The sequence below is a fragment of the Stegostoma tigrinum genome, chromosome 4, assembly GCF_030684315.1.
Source record: "Stegostoma tigrinum isolate sSteTig4 chromosome 4, sSteTig4.hap1, whole genome shotgun sequence".
NCBI classification, from domain to species: Eukaryota; Metazoa; Chordata; class Chondrichthyes; order Orectolobiformes; family Stegostomatidae; genus Stegostoma; species Stegostoma tigrinum.
Genome location: NC_081357.1, coordinates 108,056,484 through 108,080,792, shown reverse-complemented (window position 1 = coordinate 108,080,792; position 24,309 = coordinate 108,056,484).

Genomic DNA, 24,309 nt, shown 5'->3' with positions numbered 1-24,309 from the left:
TGCACCACCCTCTGCAAGAAAATGTCACTCCTAAGGACCCTTTAATATCTCTCCCGTCACACCTTAAACCTATGCCCTCTAGTTTTGGAGTCCCCCATCCTGGGGAAAAGACCTTACCTATTTGCCCAATCCATGCCTCTAATGATTTCATAAATCTCTCTAAGATCACCCCTCAGCCTCTGATGCTCCAGGGATAATAGCCCCAGCCTATTCAACCTCTCATTACAGCTCAAAACCTCCATTTCTGGCGATATCCTCATAAATCTTTTCAGAGCCCTTTCTAGTTGCACAACATCTTTCTTACGGGAAACGTTCCAGAATTGCATGCAATACTCCAAAAGCGGCCTATACAGTTCCATCATGGCCTCCCAACTCCTACACTCAATGCACTGGCCAATAAAGGCAAGCATATCAAATGTCTTCTTCACTCTCAGGTCAGGCAGCATTCAAGGAGCAGGAAAGTCAATGTTTCAGGTCAAAACCTTTCATCAGATGCTGCTGTGCTTTTCCAGCTCCACATTTATTGACTCTGGCTTCCAGCATCTGCAAACCTCACCATTTCTTTTTTACTGAGATAATGGGAACTGCAGATGCTGGAGAATTCCAAGATAATAAAATGTGAGGCTGGATGAACACAGCGGGCCAAGCAGCATCTCAGGAGCACAAAAGCTGACGTTTCGGGCCTGGACCCTTCATCAGAGCTCTGATGATGGGTCCAGGCCCGAAACGTCAGCTTTTGTGCTCCTGAGATGCTGCTTGGCCTGCTGTGTTCATCCAGCCTCACATTTCTTTTTTACTATCCTGTTTACCCAGGACTCCACATTCAAGGAACTTTGAATCTTCATTCCGTGGTCTCTTTGTTCAGCAACACTCCCCAGGACCTTACTGTTATGTGTATAAGTCCTCCCTGATTTGCCTTTCCAAAATGCAGTACCTCACACTTATCTAAATTAAACTCCATCTGCCACTCCTGGGCCCATTGGCCCATTGACCCATCTGATTAAGATTCCATTGTACTCTGAGGTAACCTTCTTTGCTGTCCACTACACCTCCAATTTAGCGTCACATGCAAACTTACTAACCATACTTCCTATGTTCACATCCAAATTATTTATATAAATGACAAAAGGCAGTGGTCCCAGCACTGATCATTGTGGCACACCGCTAGTGACAGGTCTCCCGTCTGACAAGCAACCTTTCACCACGGCTCTCTGTTTTCTACCTTTGATCCAGTTCTGAATCTAAATGGCTAGTTCTTCCTCTATTCTGTGTGATTAAACCGTGATAACCAGTGGAATGCCTTACTGACATCCATAGAAATCACATACACTCCTCTGCCCTCGTCAATGCTCTTCACTGCTTCTTCAAAAAACTCAAGTCAGTGAGACATGACTATCCACACACAAAGCTGTGTTGGCTATTCCAAACCAGTCCTTGCCTTTCCAAATACATGTGAGTCCTGTCCCTCAGATTCCCTCTAATATCTTGCCCACCACCAATGTCAGGCTCACCAGTCTATAGTTCCCTGGATTTTCCTTACCATCCTTTTCAAATAATGGCACAACGTTAGCCATCCTCCAGTCTCTGGCACCTCACCTGTGGCTATCGATGATACAACTATCTCAGCAAGGGTGCCCACCCTTGCAGAATCCCTTTGGATTCTCTTTAACCCTATTTGACAAAGTTATTTCATGTTCCCTTTTTGCCCTCCTGATTTGTCTCCTACTGCGTTTAAACTCTTCTAGGGATTCATTTGATCCCTTCTATCTATACCTGATATATGCTTCCTTCTTATTCTTGACTAAAACCTCAATTTCTCTAGGCATCAGCATTCCCTACATCTACGAGCCTTGACCTTCACCCTCTCAGGAACATATTGCCTCTGGACTCCTATTTTCTCATTTTTGAAGGTGTCCCATTTTCCAGCCATCCCTTCACCTGTGAACATCTGCCCTTCCCAATCAAACTGAAAGTTTTTGCCTAATATATCAAAATTGGCCCTCCTCTAATTTAGAACTTTAAACTTTTTGATTTGGTCTACCCTTTTCCATTACTATTTTAACCCTAATAGAATTATAGTCACTGGCACCAAAGTGCTCCCCTACTAACACGTAAATTACCTGCCCTGCCTTATTTTCCAAGAAAAGGTCAAGTTTTGCATCTTCTCTAGTAGATACATCCACATACTGAATCAGAAAACTTTCTTGTACACACACTTTACAAATTCCTCTCCATCCAAATCCTTACCACTATGGCAGCCCCAAACTGGAAGATTAAAATCTCCTGCCATAATCACCCTATTATTCTCATGGATACTTGAAGCATCCTTACAAATTTGTTTCTCAATTTCTTGTTTAATATTGGGAGTTCTTTAGTACAATCCCAATATTGTGATCATCCCTTTCATATTTCTTAGTTCCACTCACATAACTTCCCTGGATATATTCCCAAGAATGTCCTCCCTAAATACAGCTGCAATGTTATCCTTAATCAAAACCAAAATGCTTACTCCACTTTCTATCCTTCCCATAGCATCTATACCCAGGAACATTAAGCTGCCTGTCCTGTCCATCCCTGAACCACACCTCTGTAATTACTATGATGTCTCAGTCCCATGTTCCCAACTGTGCACTGAGTTCATCTACCTCACCTGTTAGGCCATTTGCATTGAAAATAAATGAAGTTTAAGTTATCAATCTTACCTCATTCTCTTCTTTGTTCCTGCCTGCCCTGACTGTTCAACTTATTCCTTTTCCCAACTGTATCAGACTGTTCTGCTTCCTTATTGTCTATATTTGACAAATATTTGTCTAGACGGTAATAAATGCTGGACTGGCCAATGACACCCTCGTCCTGTGAATGAATAAAAAAGACGAATTAACTATTTTCTTCAAAGCATTGTTATAACACTGTTTACATGCAGTGTTTTTCTATCATGACTATGACATGGCTTTATAGTTTAGACAGGAGAATCTGTAGTTAAAAATCCTTTGCAAGTTAGTCTTCTAACCAAAAAATATTGATAATCACCTCTCTTCCCAAGATTAGTGAAGACCTTATATGTCCTTTAAAAGAAAAGATTAAACGTAACTGTAGAATCTGCAAAGATGTTAAGTAGATTCTTGACATCAATCTTCAAATCCCTAGATCCAGTCATTTTGTTTTGGCATTCAATAATACAAGTAGACGTGAGCAATGCAAAGGTCTTGACAAAATAATTGTAAGATGCTTGAGGGTCATTCCCTTGAATTTTCAAAGAAATTAAAAGGAAACGCTTGAGAATCTGGATAATGCTTCTGAAACGCTTCCACAGACCATGGAGAAACAAAATCAAAGCTTGTCTCATTAGTACATTTACTACCCATTTCCATAACGCTCCTAAACAAAAATGAAGGATCCCGACACAAAACATCAAGCTTTCCTGCTCCTCTGATGCTGCTTGGCCTGCTGCGTTCATCCAGCTTCACACCGTGTTATCTCAGATTCTCCAGCATCGGCATTCCTACTATCTCTAAAACAAAAATGAATACACTTTGATTTAAAACCAATATTTAGAAACAAATACTGACCAACCCATTGTACTCTGCCACTCATCACAGGCAGATGTACTCGCCACCGTTGGGACCTCCTGAGATTCATAGCACCAGCACATCTTCAAAGCTTTGCCATACACCTGATCACGTGCAAACAGCTTAGAAGTGCCCTGCAAAGTTCCTGTCAGTTGTCCTGACATGTTTGACAGAGGAAAGTTGTCACTCTGCTCTACCAATGGGGACCAGGAGGTCCTGGTGAATGGGATGTGCGTGCAGTCACTGCCATTGAGTGTGATCTTTGATATTGATGCCTGGTGTCCAGGACAGAGGACTGGAGTAATGTGTGGTGAGATGAATTGCCAGGTAATGCTCTGACTTTCATGTTGGGAACTGTTGCCATAACATTTCCATCAGGCAGTCGGGAGAATGGGAATCTGCATATCAATGAGGTAAAATGATGTAATAACGAAGATATTAATGCCTGCTATTACAGTTAAGTAGTCCTCTTTCCTTTCTTAGCAAGAATTTCAACTTGCTCTTCAACATATTGGTGAAAAGTGGAAGATTTTTCTCTTGATGTTGGGAATCTTTTACTGCTTACAGCCCTGAGACTCAGTCAGTCTGTCAGATTCTATGGATGAAGAAATGGAATTAATGTTGCATACTGCTGGCCCTCAATTAGAACTTGGTGTCAAAGAATCACTGACCTTAAAGGCTAATTCTGTTTCTCTCTTAATAAACGTTGCGAGATCTGCTGGCCGCTTTCAACAGTTACCATGTTTATTAAGTTTAAAATCAATCATTCTGAGAAGAGTGATCAAAAATCCTAAAACATGACATTGAACTTTCAACTGGAATCCCTCCCTCCTTTAAACAAAGCCCAGAACTCTGTAACTCAAAACATTCCAAGTTGAAGTCTTTACCCAAGATTTAAGCACAAAAAAAATCAAAGCTGACACTCCAGTGCAGTACTTCAAATGAGATGTTAAATTAAGTTCTGCCCAGTTGGATGACTGTAAAAGATCACAGACAGAAAAGCTAGGGAATTATGCAGGCCAATATTTATCACTTGTTCGTATCACCATAATTAACAAATCAACTCATCATTATCACAGTGATAATGGGAACTGCAGATGCTGGAGAATCCAAGATAACAAAGTGTGAAGCTGGATGATCACAGCAGGGCAAGCAGCATCTCAGGAGCACAAAAGCTGACGTTTCGGGCCTAGACCCTTCATCAGAGAGGATTATCAGATTGCTGTTTGCAGGAGTATGCTTTGTGCAGAATAGCTGCCACATTTTTAACATTACAATAGTGATTATACTTCAAAAGCACTTAATTGTTTGGAATATGCTTTGAGGCATCCAGTGGTTGTGAAAAGTGGAACATAAATGCAATTTTTTTTCTTTCTGAATGCATGACCAAAAAAGGTCACACATGTTAGTTGCTATGACCTATGGCTTGTATTATGGACCAGGCCAGGCCCCCTCAAAATATTTTAAGGAGATAGCCTAGATTCTAAATTTTTCTTATTTTAAAGTAAAATGTTTGTCCCAGATGCAATGCGACTGGTCAAACTAATCAATGGGAAGCAAAACATAATTTATTGAACACTGTAGTTAAAATACAACCAAAGAAAGAGGATTTTAGAATAACTTAATTCTATTGGAAGACTTAACAGAATAATAGGTACTGTAACCATTGCTAATTAACTGCTTCAATATAGTAACGTCACATAAACATAGCCCTTGACAAAAAAAAAGCAATTTCAGACACAGATTCTCACATGTATTTCTCCAACCCAGGAATAAAAACCATCATAGAAAATTCAGAGAGTGTAACAGCCAGGAGAAACTTACTGACTTTTCCAATTATTTTGAGACCCCAATAGCTTCTGCTGCTACATAGAAATACTGATCTGCCAGAGTTGGCCACACCCATTCAAGGTGCATTTAAAAAAAGACACAAGGGCACTCACAAGCTGTCTACCCAAGTGGACTTCAGTGGCCAACTCCTCACCTCTGCCTTACATCTCTCTTCAAGAAAAAAACAAGACAAAATAGCCTCTTAAGATAACAAAGTGTGGAGCTGGATAAACACAGCAGGCCAAGCAGCATCTTAGGAGCACAAAAGCTAACGTTTTGGGCCTAGACCTTTCTGATGAAGGGTCTAGGCCCAAAATGTTAGCTGTTGTGCTCCTAAGATGCTGCTTGGTCTACTCTGTTCATCCAGCTCCACACTTGTAATCTCGGAATCTCAAACATCTGCAGTTCCCATTATCTTGGAAAATAACCTCTTAAAGTGACTGCATTGACCAAAGAGTTTATTTAAAAACATGAGAGAACATGACCTCCTCTAATCAAATTTTTAGCTTTATGAACAGTTTCTGTTGGAATGAAGCCACTTGAGTAGGGTACAATGAACCAGTTAGTACACAATACCTAATTGACAACTCATGTTAACCCAGCAGTGTTCTTTGGTTTGTAAGTGTTAAGATATTATCTTATGTAAGGGGATGTAAGAATACAAATATTAAATAGCACTACTGTATGCTCACATACACAAACATGTACCATTTTGAAAGACCTTGAGACTGAAGAAAAATATTCAAAAACTGGATACGCAACATGTTATCTAAACCAGTCATAAATCAATTATGAGCAACACATACTTTCTCTTTACAATAGTTGAACACTATTAGGCAGATGTTTTACCATTAGTGAGAATCTCAGATCTAAATACATTGTACAATGATTACTAATGCTTTGTGGTGTAAAGTAATGCAGTTTGAACACTGAGATAAATTAGAAAGATTATCAAACCATATCCAAGAATTTCTGGAAAACAAAAACTGTGTTAAAATTAGCCAAGATAACAAGGTGTGAAGGTGGATGAACACAGCAGGCCAAGCAGCATCAGAGGAGCAGGAAGGCTGGCGTTTCAGGCCTAGACCCTTCTTCAGAAAATGGGGAGGGGAAGGGGGTTCTGAAATAAATAGGGAGAGATGGGGGAGGTGGATAGAAGATGGATAGAGGAGAAGATAGGTAAAGAGGAGACAGACAGGTCAAAGAGACAGGGATAGAGCCAGTAAAGGTGAGTGTAGGCGGGGAGTTAGGGAGGAGATAGGTCAGTCTAGGGAGGACGGGCAGGCCAAGTGGGCAGTAGGTAGGAGATGGGGTCGTACGTGAGGTGGAAGGAGGGGATGGGTGGGAGGAAGGACAGGTTAGGGAGGCGGAGACGAGTGGGGCTGGTTTTGGGGTGCGGTAGGGGGAGGGGAGATTTTGAAGCTTGTGAAGTCCACATTAATACCATTGAGTTTTAGGACCGCTTTGCAGAACACCTATGCTTGGTTTGCACTAAACAAATGCACCTCCCGGTCGCGAATCATTTTAACTCACCCTCCCATCCCTGAGACGGCATGTCCATTCTGGGCCTCCTGCAGTGCCATGATGATGCCAACTGAAGGTTGCAAGAACAGCAACTCACATTCCTCTTGGGAACCCTGCAGCCCAATGGTATCAATGTGGACTCCACAAGCTTCAAAATCTCCCCTCCCCCTACTGCATCCCAAAACCAGCCCAGCTCGTCCCTGCCTCCCTAACCTGTCCTTCCTCCCAACTGTCCCCTCCTCCCACCTCAAGCCCCACCCCCATCTCCTACCTACTAACCTCACCCCACCCACTTGACCTGTCCGTCCTCCCTGGACTGACCTATCTCCTCCCTAACTCCCCACCTACACTCATCTTTACAGGCTCCAGCCCCGCCTCTTTGACCGTCTATCTCCTCTCCACCTATCTTCTCCTCTACCCATCTTTTATCCACAACTCCCTCTCTCCCTATTTATTTCAGAACCCCCTTCCCCTCTCCCATTTCTGAAGGAGGGCCTAGACCCGAAACTTCAGCTTTCCTGCTCCTCTGATGCTGCTTGGCCTGCTGTGTTCATCCAGCTTCACACCAAGTTATCTCAGATTCTCCAGCATCTGCAGTTCCTACTATATCTTAAAATTAGCCAACTTACCTTCTGACAATGATTAAAGGTTATCAATTTTCTTGCATCTCCTTCAATGTTTGAATGAAGTATACCCTCCATGCAATGTAGGAATAATGTCCAAGTTTGGTAAGACTATGGGGAAATTGTACTACACATGGTTTTAAAAATTAAATTAAAGCAGTAAAAAGTATTTATGAAAGAAATTACTTAGTAACTACAGCTGACAGCCAAGCTGAACACAGAGGGTTCAAAAGAAGATGAAAAAAAAAATGTAAGAAGCAAAGGAGGAGTATGAAAAAATACAAGCAGCCAACAAAAAGGGAAATCCTCAAGTCTTCTATAAGCACATCAGTAGAAAAAGGGTGGTAAAAGGAGGATTAGGGCCAATTGGGGACCAAAAGGACCAATTGTTTTTCAATCTTCCATAAATTCAGGAGCATTGAAGACATTGGGACTCTGAAGAATTGGAGAACTGCAGAGATTATGCCATTACTCAGAATAGGTTGTAAATGTGAGGCCAAAAATCATAGACCAGTCAGTTTAACGTTGGTGGTGGGAAAACTTTTGGAAACAATTATTCGGGACAGGTGTGGATATGGAAAAATATAGGTTGATTCAGAAGACTTAGCATGGGTTTGTTAGGAGGAAAGTAATATCTAACTAATTTTTTGAGAGGTATGAGAGAGCATTGAAGAGGAGAAGTCTGCTCATGTGATGGAAATGGACTTCTAAACAGCCATACAACAGACCCATGAGAAAAACTACTGGCCATGGAATAAAAGAAAGGTGGCAATGTGGATACAAAATTGGCTGAGGGATAGAAAAGAGAATAGTGGTTAACATTTATTTTTCAGACTGGAAGAAGGCTTGTAATAGCATCTTGCTTTTCCTGACATGTATACATTATTTCGATCTTGATATGAAGGGGGTAATTTGAAAGTTTACAGAGGACACAAAATCAAAGAATTGTAAGCTCTGAAGAGGATAGTGTAGAATAAAAAGGGCATTGACATATGGGTGGAGTAGGTTGATAGATGGCAGATGAGGTTCAATGCAGAGAAGCGGTGATACACCTTAATACAAAAAACGGGGAGAGAGTATAACAATAAAGAGTACTATTAGTCGGTGTGCAGGATCAGACAGACCTGAATGTATATGTACATAAGTCATTAAAAGTGTTGAGAACACAATTTTCCAGTTTCAATAAAGGGACATAGAGTATATGAGTCTACATAGGACACTGGTTAGATCTCAGCTTGTGTACATTTCTGGGTGTCACACAATAGGAAGGATGTGAATCTGTATGACACATACAGAGGAGGTTTAACCAGAATAGTCCAAGGGCGAGGCACTTCAGTTATGAGGAAAGATCAGAGAAATTGGGACTGGTTTTCCTGAAGAGGAGATTTGATAGAAGTTTTCAAGATTGTAAAGGCTCCATAGGGAGAAACTATGCCCAGTCATAAGCTGATTACGGACCAGAGGACACTGTTTTAAAGTGTTTTGCAAAGTATGCAAGTGTGAAGTGAGAGAAAAAATAACTATTTCATACAGCATATGCCTAGGGTTTAGAATTCACCATCTGAAAATTTGGTAGAACAAGTTCAATCAAGTCTTTCAAAGAATATTAAATGATTATTTAAAGAGAAACAATGCATAGGATTACATAGAAAAGGGTATTGGCACTAGATTAAAATACTCTGATAGTAAGTACATAGGTGATGAGCTGAAGGTGTTCCTCCTGCAGTGTAACAATTCTGTGAAAGAGTGTTCTAATGCACACCACTCTATAGTTTACTATAGTCTGAGTTAAAGTTAAACAACCAACTTAATACTAATTTTCCTACCCATGATGTGACTTTAAGTAATATTAAGACACAATATGAAGATTTCTTTATTCTGCGGCTACGTTATAATTATAAGCCCTGTGATTCACAACATTTAATGTTGAACATCTCTTTTCGCCATGGGGAGATGGGGGATACAATTTGTCCCTTTATCAGATATTAAGAATGATTTACAAAACTGAATGCATTAAAATATCACAAACTGTGCCAAATATTTGAAAATGTAGTTGATCTGATTAGTAAGTTTGCTAACAACACAAAAATTGAGGATCTGTTGACAGTGAGGAAGGTTATCAAAGGATACAGCTGGATATGGACCAGTTGGAAACTTGGGTGGAGAAGTAGCATTTGGAGGTTAATCTGGGCAAGTGTAAGGTGATGCATTTTGGGCAGCAAATGCAAGAGGAAATTATAGAGTGAATGGCAGCATCTTTAGTAGCATTAATATGCAGAGGGATTGCGGGGTGCAAGTCCACCGCTCCCTAAAAGTAGCAACACAAGTGGATAAGGTGGTAAAGAAGGTATACGGCATGCTTGGCTTCATTAGTCAGGGCATCGAGTATAAAAGTTAGTAAGTCATGTTGCAGCATTATAAGGTTTTAGTTAGGCCACGTCTGGATTACTGTGTGCAGTTCTGGTTGCCACACTATAGAAAGGGTGTAGAAGCTTTGGAGAAGGCACAAAAGAGGTTTACCAGGATTACAGTATATTAGCTATAAGAAAGGTTGGGCAAAATTGGATTGATTTTGCTGAGGGTGACCTGTTAGAAAACATAAAATTATGAGGGGCATGGATAGGGGGGAATAATCAGAGTCTTTTTTCCCAGGATGGAAATGTCAAATACTAAGTGGCATAGAATTAAGATGCAAGGAGAAAAATTTAAATGAGATATGCAAGGAAAGTTTTTTTTACACAGAGTGTGGTAGGTGCTGGGAATGCCCCACAGCGGAGGTGGTAGAAGCAGATAGGATGGCAACATTTAGGAGGAACTTAGAAAGACACATGAACAGGTAGGAAATAGCACGATGCAGATCATGTGCAGGCAAATGGGATTAGTTTAAAATGGCTTCAGTCTCCAGCACAGATATGATGGATTGAAAGGCATGTTCCTGTGCTGTAATAAACAAAATAACGATGATTTTAAGTCTACAGTTTCCCCAGAATATTCAGCTCCTTTTTTTACCTTGCCTCTGCAAGGGTCGTAAGAGTCATTCCCATTAACTTCAATAAGAAGACCTTCTAGGAGTTGGAAGAGTTGCTCAGAGTTATTGAAAGGACACCTTTCAAAAGCTCTTGGACTTTCCTATTGTTTAAATATTTATTTAGAGTTTAGTTATTACTTTTCAAAGTCTTACTTCCTTTTTACTTCTATTCCTAAATATTGATAAATTTCCTAAATTTTACGCAGTGCACCTTGGCCTGGTAATATTACTAACTTTACCTTTGAATGTGGAAAGTCAACATAGTTATCCTGTCCTTTAACTGAGGATTTTTAATTTGAAAATAGGTATCAAATATGAACCGTCTGATCTGTAACTGATATGAGTAAGCATGCTGAGTTCAGTTTATAGCAGACATCAGCGAGCTGTGAAAAAGGAACAAATGTTAAGAAAAAAACTGAATTGCAATCCAGGAAGAAACATGACATTCCTCTAGCACAGTGGGGGTAGTTATGATCACTGTGGGGAGAACACTTAGTTTTCAAATGTAGATGATGGTGAGTTGTAAGCTTCTCCATTTTGCATCCTCCAAGCACTAGACGCAGAAAAAAATTGATACCAAGTGGGGAAGAAAGAAACCTCTTCTGTAGAGAAATTGTAATACTCGCAGTCAGGATCAGTCTGCTAAGGACAATGTCATTCATTGCATGTACATCTAAACAGTAATGTCTAGCAAATATGTGAACATTATTGTGCATTGTGTTTTACATAGGTGCTGAATTGAACCATTGATATGTGGTAACAGCATAGAATTTTATGCTTTGACCTGAATCTATATTGTTACAATTCTGAGATAAGATTACTAACTATTGAGCCACAGTTGGTTCAAATGTTCCCTTGAAATTTTGGCTGTGTGTGGGGCCAGATTTTTTTATAACTGTGTGTAGTCCCTTTAAGAATTGTAAAGAAACTTTTAACATGTAAGAAATTTATCAGAAAACAGGGCCCATGTGGAGGGATCCATGGCTACCTAGCCTAATTTCAAAATAGGTAGCCTTCCATTGCAGACAGAAATGATAAGGAATTTCTTCTCTGAGGGTTGTTGAATTTTAGGAATTCTTTCCCCTTGTAAAGAGAAGAGGCTGGGTCATTGAATATATTTCAGGCTGAGTGAGGCAGTTTCTGATTGGTTTGATGTTGATTCAAGGGACTCAAGGATTATGGAGGCAGTCAGGAAAGGAGTTAAAGTAATATCAGATCAGCCATTTAATAACTGTAGGTTCAAGAACCCAAAAGGCCTATCCCTGCTCCTTATGTCCGTGATGTAAGACACGTATAGAATGTAGGACACCAGCCACAAGTTAGATTGGTTGGGTTTTTAAGTAACGTAGGCATAATAAGAATTTTAGCAGCAATAAAGGTGAGTCTGAAGAAAAGTCAAGCAATACTATGGTCGTGGCAAAGGAGGTCTTAACAATGGCATGAATATGACATCAGAAGCTGATTTCAGGATCAGCTTAATCCTCAGACTGTTGCCAAGAAATTGCATGAATTCAATAGCTAGGGACAGGAGTGCGGAGAATGTACCAAAACAATAGCTTCAATCTTCTGTTATGATCTCCTTGGAGACAAATAACTTTTAAAAAGAAATTTGAACCTCCAGCTAGTAGCCAATAGGATGACACAAGATTTCACTTTAAGTCTCTTATTGTAACAAACAAACTAAAACCTCTACTAAATAAACACTATCATCTATAGATAGTAAGAACTGCAGATGCTGGAGTCAGAGATAACACAGTACGAAGCTGGAGAAACACAGCAGGCCAGGCAGTATCAGAGGAGCAGGAAAGTTGACATTTCGGGTCGGGACCCTTCTTCAGAAAATGACAAAATAGACAACTTACACTTTAAACAACAGATCAGAAAAGCCCTTTATTATATAGTTTAACTGAAAAATAATTTTTCACAAATATTCACTGTATTATCATTTCAGTAAATATTCAATCTTTGCAGAAGTGGCCCAAAATGATTCTTACTGCTAAGGCTTTCCTTCTGTTCTTTTCCTATCTCAGCTTATTAATCTCTTATTGTTAGACATTATCGGACATCACCTAGTATGTCCCTTTAGTACATACCAGGTGAATTCTCCAGCTCTGTTTTAACTTTTCAGGAGTTCAATCTCAATCTGCGGGCAATCTTCCATCTGCCTTCTGACACCGAGGTCCATAGGTAATATTGATCTCCAGCTGGTTTTTCTCTCTCTCTCTCTCTCTCTCTCTCTCTCTCTCTGTCTCTTGAATTTTGTCACAAAACCTGTTTGTGATTTTCAGTGTTATTTACAGAAAGCCAACATTCCAATATTACAATGGCTTCCTCTGTACTCTTATAATCTCAAAGCCCACCAACACAACGACGTGGATCATGTGGAACTTGTATCTAAGTAGAGCTGTTGATTAAATATGTTTGAGCGTCCTGTTGTCTTTCTTCCTGGAATGAAATAGAACATTTAAAATTTAATAGTTTACAACTTGACTTTCTCAACACTCTACAGCAAACTTGAAGACTGAAAGTCTATCCACTGTTCGGACATAGGCTACTGCCATTGTGCCCAAGTGTAAATAGCTTATGCCTTCTTCCAAGTCAAAAAAAAGGCATTCTTTAATTTTAATAATTAAATCATTGAGGCTTACCATCAGGAAGAAGATGTAAGACCAGGATATATGATTATTTTAATTTTACTCCACATTAAAGCCAGTCCCAAAATATTACCTTATAAACGTCACAGTTGTGATGTGATACATTTGGCATTGGAGCCACTATTCAGTAAACACAGAGCTGTTTCATAGGGTTGAGTTCGATTTAAACCAGCTGGGACCAGTGTCCTGATGAATTATATAACTAAGACATTGACCAGCAGACACTGGGAGTGACAGAATGTTGTTGAAGACTAGACAGCTCAATCACAAAGACATGAACCAGCACAAACTGGCTTGTATTTTGGGGGCGGGGGGTGTTGGTGAAATCACTCAGGTGGGGATTTTGAGGACAGCATGTTAAAGGCAAGAGCAGGGGTTGACTTGCAGTGATTACCCCTCTGTGCACTATCTGTGACCCAGATCAGGGCAAACGAAGCATCCAACCTTCAACCCAGTAGGTGGGCGACTCTGTTCTTCCAACCATAAAGACAGACATGTTTCTCACTTGGAAAGCAAATTATCTGGCTGCTGATGGCTTGGAATAATTCAATCATTGTTGCTTCACCATATAAGGGCCTTAATTAATGGTAGGTTGAGCATGGACCTTCCCGCGTAGAATTTAACTTCTGCGATAGTAAGAAGTGGGCAGTTATCTCTCTGGTGCCAACCTGGTGGTTTATTTGCTCTTCCTTCCACTTGCATACAGTGGGAAAAAAATCACTCCTGATGACAGAGTGATTAAGGTTGGGAAAGCACAATGGTGTACAATATTTCAAAAAGGCAGGAAGAATGGCAAAGGAGGTGGCAGAGCCCACTTGCAAAGGATAACATATGAACATTGGTTTGGAAAGATATAGATACAAAAATGCAGAACCTGTATCTGATCCTGATCAGGCAAAAAAAAACATTTTGATGACTTCTAGTCTGAAAATTTCCATAGATAAGCCCCCTGTTATGGAACAGGGGAGACCAGTCCAGGAATTCCACCAGCCAGCAGGAGAGAAATCATTGTCAAAACTACATCCCATTTTGCAGCAGTAGTGTGCTATGTTCCTACGATTTAAGTGCCCAGCAAAGCAGCCTGACGCTTCAACTGTGAAAGGTTGGGTATGTAAGTGTAAGATAGGGTGTCTGGTAAGTGAGGGATAAGGTGCCAAGTAGGTTAGGGAGGTAAATGGATAGGAATGGCAGTATGTTAGGTGGTTGAAGGGTTAGAAAGATTCTAAATCGATGAGTGTTTAGGGTCAGTTGAGGGGATGGGGGTGGGACATGGATTATATACTGGGGCATGGTGCACTGTGTTGTCAGGTCCCAGTGTGGGAGGGGTCAGGACAGATCCTGAGCCAAATAGGCTGTTGCTGCTGAATTGGGTGGGGAGTGAGGGCTTTAGTTTGATAGCTACCTCTGAGTTAGTGTAGGCTTTTAATCTTCAATATTTAATGGCTAACTATTGAGCTTAGGTGAATCGGAAACTTCAAAAATCTCTGACATTTTCGGGTAGTTCCAGAGGCAGATTGATCACCATTGGAATTCTCATTGTCCTGAACTATCCCCTTGGAGACAGCTGTATCCAAAATTCTGCCTGTTCCTGACATGGTACTCTGCTTTCTGCAGCTGAAATGGCTATCTGGCTATCAGAATATCTAGGCGCTTGTGTCTCAGAAGATCACTAAGCAGAATCTGACTGGGATGAGGGGGGGTGGGTAAGAGATTAATGGTAGCAACAGCTTGGGAGAATTTCCAAGCATTTCAAATAGTAGTTGTAGTATTGGACAGAGCATGAAACAAAAACTTATTGGAGTGTGTAACACACAAATGATAATTGATCTTCCAATGCTAAAGATTGCAAATATGTCTAACACTGATCTCAGTGCTGGAAATTAGAGCTACATGCCCACTGTTGATCAGTTAATTACCCTAGAATTGTCACACTGTTAAATTTCTGGTGCATCTTTGTGATTGACAGCGTAATTCTGCCCAAACTCCATAAACATACTCCTCACAGCCCTAGCCTAACCACACACATCAAGCCCTACTACTAACGAACATCTGAAAGCCTTTGAGATCTTTAAACATTAACTCAGTATGGCAGTTGACATCATAAAAAGGCGACGTGTCTCCTGCACTACTCTCCTTTGGTATTTCTCTCCACAGATAGTCGTGTTCAACTAGAGTCTGGACAATGTGATCAAGCATCACAATCTTCACCATTACCATCAACCAGAGGATCTAAACTGATATAATTCTTGTGGATGACTTGAATCTTCCTTCACTCTGCACCAATCATAATTGACTCAGATGTTCTGGAGTGGATAGATTAGACCTGTAGGAGACACCACAACTCAGGGCTATTTAGCGACCAAAAAGAGCATGATCAAAAATTCAAGAGTGACATTGCAAGAAAACTGCAGCTACATAGATTGCAGAAAAGTTGCTGTTCAGGAGTGAGGTTAAATAGTTTAAACCAAGAAAAAAATACATAATTTCTAAAAAATACTATCTACTTGGATTTCAGTAAAGAATGTTAAGAAAAAGGAAATCAAATCAAATGAAAACAGAATAATAAATAAAGGATAATAAAGTTAATATAGGTGAAGTAAAGTTGTTAGTTTTGATAGGGAATTTATTGTAGAGTAGCAAAAAACATTTAGAGTTACAGGATGCCAGGTCAGCTCATCCATATGGAGTGTGCATTCTGTGTTATTTGCAGAGTAATGGATAAAACATGTGTTCCAGGCAAACACACCTGCAAGAATTGTCACCACTGCACAAGCCTAAGCACCAAACAGGCTCCCTTAACCCCCAGTTGTAGAACCCGTGACTACGCTAAGATGTAATGGGAGGGACAGAGAAAAAAGAAAAACTTATTGAAGGCATATATGGGTGACTATATATTACTTGTTATGTTTCCTTAAATGTCACTGTTTTCACCTTATATCTTTTGTTTGACTGTGTAGCCCTGCATAAACTGTGTCAGCATGATGCCAAACTTCATGGCTACACACCTGAAGTACCATAGATCAGTATCTGTTTTGACAGCAATATGAATAAGCTCTAAACTTGGCGAAGGATCCTGCTTTTTGCCTTGTTCTACAACATTTCTATTCACTCCCTGTGCTTTGAAATTGAAAGATATTCAGCAATGTCCAGGCCAGGGAGGTTTACAGTAAACAGGGAGTTGATACATTAGGATGACCAGGGATGAAGGACCCCACAAGTCTGTCTCTTGTACAGTGCATTGGTTTGTGTGTAATTTTGTTTCTCTGGTGCCATGGATCATTCCCTAGGTCTATGTTCTGTAGATGCCACTTTTTGCTAAGCAAGACGGAGGCTCTTTGTAACCAGCAGTGAGCTGAAATTGCCAGGAGGCCGGACTGATTTTTGTGTTGAGATTTCCCACCATCCAGTTGGTTGAGTGCAGTCTTTTAAGATTGGAAGCTGAATATTAATGAGGTGAGTTGAGCTGTTAATAAGACATCTTACAAGCTATAATCCTACTTTTTTTTGCCACTGTCTAGTGAGAAACACCCTTCTCTGCTTGGCAGAAGCATTAAAGATCCAATGTCAAGATCAGCCTCAAGAGACTTCTTAGAGATTCTGCCACAAATCTCAACATAGCCCATTTTGCTCAGCCCCCTGCAAGATTCACTATTTTTAATATCTGTTATCTCTGAGAAATATACAAGAAATCTGCTAGAATATCAGATTTAGTGACTCAGAAGAATTAAAAATTGGAAGAGTATTAGAAATCACAATTTTTAGTATTAGAAACTGAGAAATGAAAAGTGCCGCAAGTAGATAAGTCTCCAGGACCTGATATTCCACATCCCAGAGTTTTGAAGGAGGTGCTGATATAGATAGTTGATGCATTATCTTACACAAAATTCTAGAGATTCTGAATGATTCTAGTGGATTGGAAGCAAGCAATGTTACCCCATTATTTAAGAAGGAAGCATGCAAGAAAACAGGGAGCTATAGACAACAGGAGAACTGGCAAAGCTTGATTGGGTGAATAGATAAAAAGCCATGGCAGCAAATAAACAGGAGGAAACACTTCTTTTAAAAAAACTGAAATGTTGACTAAAAATACTCAAAAGAAAATTAAGCAAGTAGGACCAATGTTTGGCTTACTCACGAAGTGCAACATAAAAGGGGGGTATTTTCAGCATGGTAACATGTAACTAGTGGAGTTCCACAGGGATTAGTGTTGGACTACAATTATCTACATTATAAATAACTTGGAAGAGGAAAGTAAATGTGCTCCAGCCAAATTGCAGATGACACAAAAATAAGTGAGAAGGTAAGTGGTTAGGATGGCACAAAGTCTGCAGAGGGAGATATATATATATATATAGGAAGACCAGAATAGCTGAATATTATTTAAATGGAGAAAGACTGCAGAAAGCTACAGAATAGGGGGATTTGGGACACATCGCATATGAATCTCCAAAAGCAAGCATTCAATTTCAATGGATAAGAGGAAAGGCAAATGGAATGCCGGCATTTATTTCAAAAGGATTGGTGTATTAAAGTTGGGAAGTCTTGCTAATACTATAAAAGGTACTAGTCACACTATAGCTGGAATATTCAGATCAATTTTGGGTGTCTTATCTAAGAAAAGGCATTCTGCCACTGGAGGCGATTCAGAGAAGGTTCAAGAGCTTGATCCCACAATTGTCCCATGAGGAAAGGTTGTGTCTGTACTCACTGGAGTTGAGAAGAATGATAGGTGATCTTTGAAAGATTCAAGATTTTTACGAGACTAGACAGGACAGACGTGGAAAGGTGTTTTCTCCTTGTGGGACAGTTTAGACCCAGAGGATATAATTAATCTCAGAATATGGGGTTGCACATTTAAGACAATGATGAGGAGAAATTTCTTCTCTGAAAGGAGGTGAATCTACAGAATTCTTTACTGCAGAGAGCTGTAAAGGCTGGGTTGTTAAGTATATCCAAGACCAAGATAGATACATTTTTAATCAGTAAGGGAATCAAGGTTCGAAGGAAAAGGCAGACAAGGGGTCTGAAAGATAGTTGATATACTGGCAATAATTTTCTAAGATATTTTAGATTCTGGAATGGTTTCAGCAGATTGGGTCTTTGCAAACGCAACACAACCATTCAAGAAAGGTTAGAGATGGGTAGAAAAAAAAGAGCTACAGGCCTGTTAAAGTACAGGCACTGGAACAGGATTAGGCTCCATTATTGAGGGAATTTTTACATTGTTCTTAAAACACTGAGAATGGTCATAGTCAATGTGGTTTTACAAATGTGAAATAGCATTTGACAAATTTATCATTTTTTTGTCAATGTAACAAGTAGATAGTCAATGACGTGCCCCACAAATAGTTAATAAGCATGGTATGGGTTCATAGAATTTGTAGGAATGAGCAATGTATTCACATGGATAGAGGATTTGGTAACAGATAGGAAGTATGGTAGTCATAAATAGAGTATTTTCAAGTTTATCAGCTGTGACCACTGGAGTGCCACAAGAATTAGTGCTAGGCCCTCAGCATTTCAGAATCTACATTAATAAGCTACAGAGAGAGACCAAGATTAATTTATTTAAGAGATAATGGGAACTGCAGATGCTGGAGAATCCAAGATAATAAAATGTGAGGCTGGATGAACACAGCAGGCCAAGCAGCATCTCAGGAGCACAAAAGCTGACGTTTCGGGCCTAGACCCTTCATCAGAGAGGGGGATGGGGTGAGGGTTCTGGAATAAATAGGGAGAGAGGGGGAGGCGGACCGAAGATGGAGAGAAAAGAAGATAGGTGGAGAGAGTATAGGTGGGGAGGTAGGGAGGGGATAGGTCAGTCCAGGGAAGACGGACAGGTCAAGGAGGTGGGATGAGGTTAGTAGGTAGATGGGGGTGCGGCTTGGGGTGGGAGGAAGGGATGGGTGAGAGGAAGAACAGGTTAGGGAGGCAGAGACAGGTTGGACTGGTTTTGGGATGCAGTGGGTGGAGGGGAAGAGCTGGGCTGGTTGTGTGGTGCAGTGGGGGGAGGGGACGAACTGGGCTGGTTTTGGGATGCGGTGGGGGAAGGGGAGATTTTGAAACTGGTGAAGTCAACATTGATACCATTAGGCTGCAGGGTTCCCAGGTGGAACATGAGTTGCTGTTCCTGCAACCTTTGGGTGGCATCATTGTGGCACTGCAGGAGGCCCATGATGAACATGTCATCTAAAGAATGGGAGGGGGAGTGGAAATGGTTTGCGACTGGGAGGTGCACCCTCACCCCATCCCCCTCTCTGATGAAGGGTCTAGGCCCGAAACGTCAGCTTTTGTGCTCCTGAGATGCTGCTTGGCCTGCTGTGTTCATCCAGCCTCACATTTTATTAATTTATTTAAGTTTGCTGCCAATGCTATGGAAATGTAAGCTATATGGAGGCTGCAAAGAGATAACGGTAGGTTGAATAGATGGGGAACAAGAGAGCCGGTGAAGTATGATGTCAGGAAATAACAGCTTATTCACTTTGATTGCAAGATCAGAAATACTGAGTTTATCTTAACAGGCGTGAAATTTGTAAATGCTGATGGTCAGAGAGTCTTGAATATGTGTGAATGAGAGTAAGAAATTAGAACGCAGATACTGCAACTATTAGGAATGCAGATAACATGTTGGGCTCTTTTAAGTGGGACTAGGGTACTGGAATAAAGATGTCTTGCTACAACTGTACAGTACTTTAGTGAAACTCTACCTGCAACAGTGGTATAATTTTGACCTCTGTATTTAAGTAAAGATATTCTGACATTAGAGGTAGTACAGTTAAAATTCACCAGATTGGCCCTTGGGCTCAGATGCTTACCTAGGATGACAGAATGAGGACACTGAACTAATATTCTCTGGAATTAGAAAGATATATCGTGGTGTCATTGAAAGATAAAAGCAAAATATCGCACATGCTGGGAATCTGAAATAAACTCAGAAAACGCTGGAGAAACTCAACAGATCTGGTAGCATCTATGGAGAAAGAAAAACAGCTAATGCTTCAAGTCCAGTATAACTCTTTTTCAGAGCTGTTCTCTGAAATATTAATTCTGTTTCTCTGGTGATGCCTCCAGGCTTGCTGAGTTTCTCCAGCATTATTCTACATTTCTCTCAGATTTTGAAGGGGTTCAATAGGACAGACACTGGTAGGGAAATTTAAAATAGAGGCACAGATTTGGGGTTAAAATTAGGAGAATTTAGTACACAAAAGATTATGAAGTTTTGGCATTTTCTACCCCAGAAATCTTCTCAGTTTTGAGTGTTTAAAGCACAGGTAATAAACTTCATGGGGAATGTGATGAAAACAACAAAGAATTATTCTGGAAGCAAGTAACCAACTTAAAGAAAGTTGATAGCCGGGGGCACCTGGAACTCGAGAACAGCTTTGGAAGAAACTTGGAAGTGCAAAAAGCTTTGTACGTACGCTTGATAAACTATGAGAAGCCATTTAGTAGAATCTAACATCAGAAAACAAAGGAGCGATTAAGGAGAGTAGAAATGGTAAAGGAACAATTCTAATTACGATACAGAATCTATTAACGTGATGAGTTGATAGCACATTGACAGACAGGTTCCCAATCAAAACAGCAGTGTGTCAGGAGGGTGTTTTATCCCCAGTCGTGTTTAACCTGCACGGTGAAGCAGTCTTCCAAGACACAGAAGATTGCAGTGCCTTAAGAGGTAACACTGGAAATTGTAAACAAAGTGGAAGAAAGCAGCTTGGAACAACAACAGCAAAGGTGATAAGGAGAAACTTGACTTCAGAGGTAAAATTTGAAGTAAGCAGATAAGTTTTGGAACAAGTGAGAAGGTTCACATACCTTGTGCAAATTACCTCAGAATTCAGACTTGACTTGAAGATTCAAAAGAGAATTGAAATGCCAAAACCAGCTTTGTTAGAATGAAAGATGCATGAATTATAACACAGCACAGAACGTAAACCTGAACCTGAGGAAAATAGTCTTGAGGGGCTATGTTTCATCTGTTCGGCCATACGCCTCAGAACCATCAAAAACAAACAAAAATTCTGGCACTAAGATGAATGCATTGGAGATTTGGACATTCCGCATATCCTGTAAATCTGAAAGACTAACAATGAAGTGTAGGAATTGGCTGGAGAAAAGAGGAAGTCAGTGCATTACATCAATAAGACAAAGGTATGATATTTTGGTCACATCATTAGTAAAGGCAGTAGACAGAGAAAATTATTTTAAGGAAAGATCAATGTATAACAGAGGAGAAAGAAGCAGAGAAGAACACAAACCGAATAAAATTGAGAGGCAATTAGTTTATGTGGAATGTCTAAGACAGACTGAGATGGAGTCAACCTTCTAAGGAAATAACATCAATGAAGGGAACAGATGAAAGCCAAAAAGTTGTGGACACTCTTTGTCATTGAATGTTTTGAGGGATAGGATGGCAGATTTTGATGTGTCAGGGAATCAAAAAATATGGGAAGTAAGTGGAAAGTGGAGTTGAAGCCTAAAGATTGGCCATGATAGTAAAGGATCGAGTATATGGTCTATTCATACTCGTTGTGCTAACTTGTGTTTGATGGGTTGCTGGCAGCCTTCCGAGAAGCCAGCAATTGTTTTTGATATTTTAATTCTCGGCATGAACCAACACCTGCCTGCCCTTAATTTGGTGTTTGGAAGTTCTCCCAGGCCTCTTCACCCCTTTGTCCTCTAATATTCCTCTCACCTGTTTTGATATCCTCATGTGTTTCTGTGTCAAATTGTACTGATGTCACTCTCGTAAAGTGACTTGGCATATTTAAATGCATTCAAGGCATTATATAAACACAACTTACTGCTGATTTGTATTCTAGCATAATGCTTGTTTAGTCTACTGTCATATATGTTGGAGATTTTCTCAAAATCTTCGATGTCAGAATCTCTAAAATAGGAGCAGGTACATACAACTAAGGGTTCAGGTCCCAGGATTGTTCAAATTAAGAATGGCAAACCACAAAGGAACTACCTGTGAGATCATTTTTATGTCTGTGTACAATGCCTTCTTCAGAGCAAGGGTGCACTATTGCAACATGGAATAGGAATAAGAAAAAATGATTAAACATGAAATGCATAAAGTATCCACAAAAGGAAACATGGTGAAGCAAAACACTTTATTGTAGCTGGCCACAATAAAATCAAACACCTGCTACCATTAAATTGTGCATTCTCACCTCAGTTAAAGAACATTTTGGATCAATTAAGCAATCTGACTTTAACAAAAGATAATTAATGGAGAAATGGTTTCAGTTTTGGAACAGTTAACATTAGAAATGGGCACATTAGAAATGTGGAGCTTATTCAAGGAAAAGCTCCTGTGTGTCCTAGATAAGTATGTACCTGGTAGGCAGGGAGGAAGCTGTAGAGTGCGGGAGCCGTGGTTTACGAAGGAGGTGGAATCTCTGGTCAAGAGGAAGAAGAAGGCTTATGTTAGGATGAGATGTGAAGGCTCAGTTAGGGTGCTTGAGGGCTACGAGGTAGCCAGGAAAGACCCAAAGAGAGAGCTCAGAAGAGCCAGAAGGAGACATGAAAAGTTGTTGGCGTATAGGATCAGGGTAAACCCTAAGGCTTTCTATAGGTATTTAAGGAATAAAAGAATGATGATAGTAAGATTAGGGCCAATCAAATAGTGGTGGTAAGTTGTGTGTGGAGTCAGAGGAGATAGGGGAAGCACTAAATGAATATTTTTCAACAGTATTCACTCTAGAAAATGACAATGTTGTCGAGGAGAATACTGAGATACAGGCTACTAGACTAGGTGGGATTGAGGTTCACAAGGAAGAGGTATTAGAAATCCTACAGAGGGTGAAGATAGATAAGTCCCCTGGGCGAGATGGAATTTATCCTCGGATCCTCTGGGAAGCCAGGGAGGAGATTGCTGAGCCTTTGGCATTGATCTTTAACTCGACGTTGTCTACATGAATAGTGCCAGACGAATGGAGGATAGCAGATGTGGTTCCCCTGTTCAAGAAGGGGAATAGAGACAACTCTGGTAATTATAGACCAGTGAGCCTTACCTCAGTTGTTGGTAAAGTGTTGGAAAAGGTTATAAGGGATAGGATTTATAATCATCTAGAAAAGAATAAATTGATTAGGGATAGTCAGCACGGTTTTGTGAAGGGTAAGTCGTGCCTCACAAACCTTGAGTTCTTTGAGATGATGACCAAACAGGTAGATGAGAGTAAACCTGTTGATGTAGTGTATATGGATTTCAGCAAGGCGGTCGATAAGGTTCCCCATAGTAGGCTATTGTACAAAATCCGGAGGAATGGAATTGTGGGAGATATAGTGGAAATTGGCTTGCTGAAAGACGACAGAGGGTGGTAGGTGATGGGAAATGTTCATCCTGGAGACCAGTTACTAGTGGTGTACCGCAAGGGTCGGTGTTGGGTCCATTGCTGTTTGTCATTTTTATAAACAACCTGGATGAGGGCGTAGAAGGATGGGGTTAGTAAATTTGCATATGACACTAACGTGGACGGAGTTGTGGATAGTGACGAAGGATGCTGTAGGTTACAGAGAGACCTAGATAAGCTGCAGAGCTGGGCTGAGAGGTGGCGAATGGAGTTTAATGCAGACAAGTGTGAGGTGATGCACTTTGGTAGGAGTAACCAGAAGGCAAAGTACTGGGCTAATGGTAAGATTCTTGGTAGTGTAGATGAGCAGAGAGATCTCGGTGTCCACGTACACAGATCCTTGAAAGTTGCCACCCAGGTTGACAGGGCTGTTAAGAAGGCAGACAGTGTTTTAGCTTTTATTAATAGAGGGATCGAGTTCCAGAACCAAGAGGTTATGCTGCAGCTGTACAAAACTCTGGTGCAGCTGCACTTGGAGTACTGCGTACAGTTCTGGTCACCACATTATAAGAAGGATGAGGAAGCTTTGGAAAGGGTGCAGAGGAGATTTGCAAGGATGTTGCCTGGTATGGAGGGAAGATCTTACGAGGAAAGGCTGAGGGACTTGAGGCTGTTTTTGTTAGAGAGAAGAACGTTGAGAGGTGACTTAATTGAAACATATAAAATAATCAGAGGGTTAGATAGGGTGGATAGGGAGAGCCTTTTTCCTAGGATGGA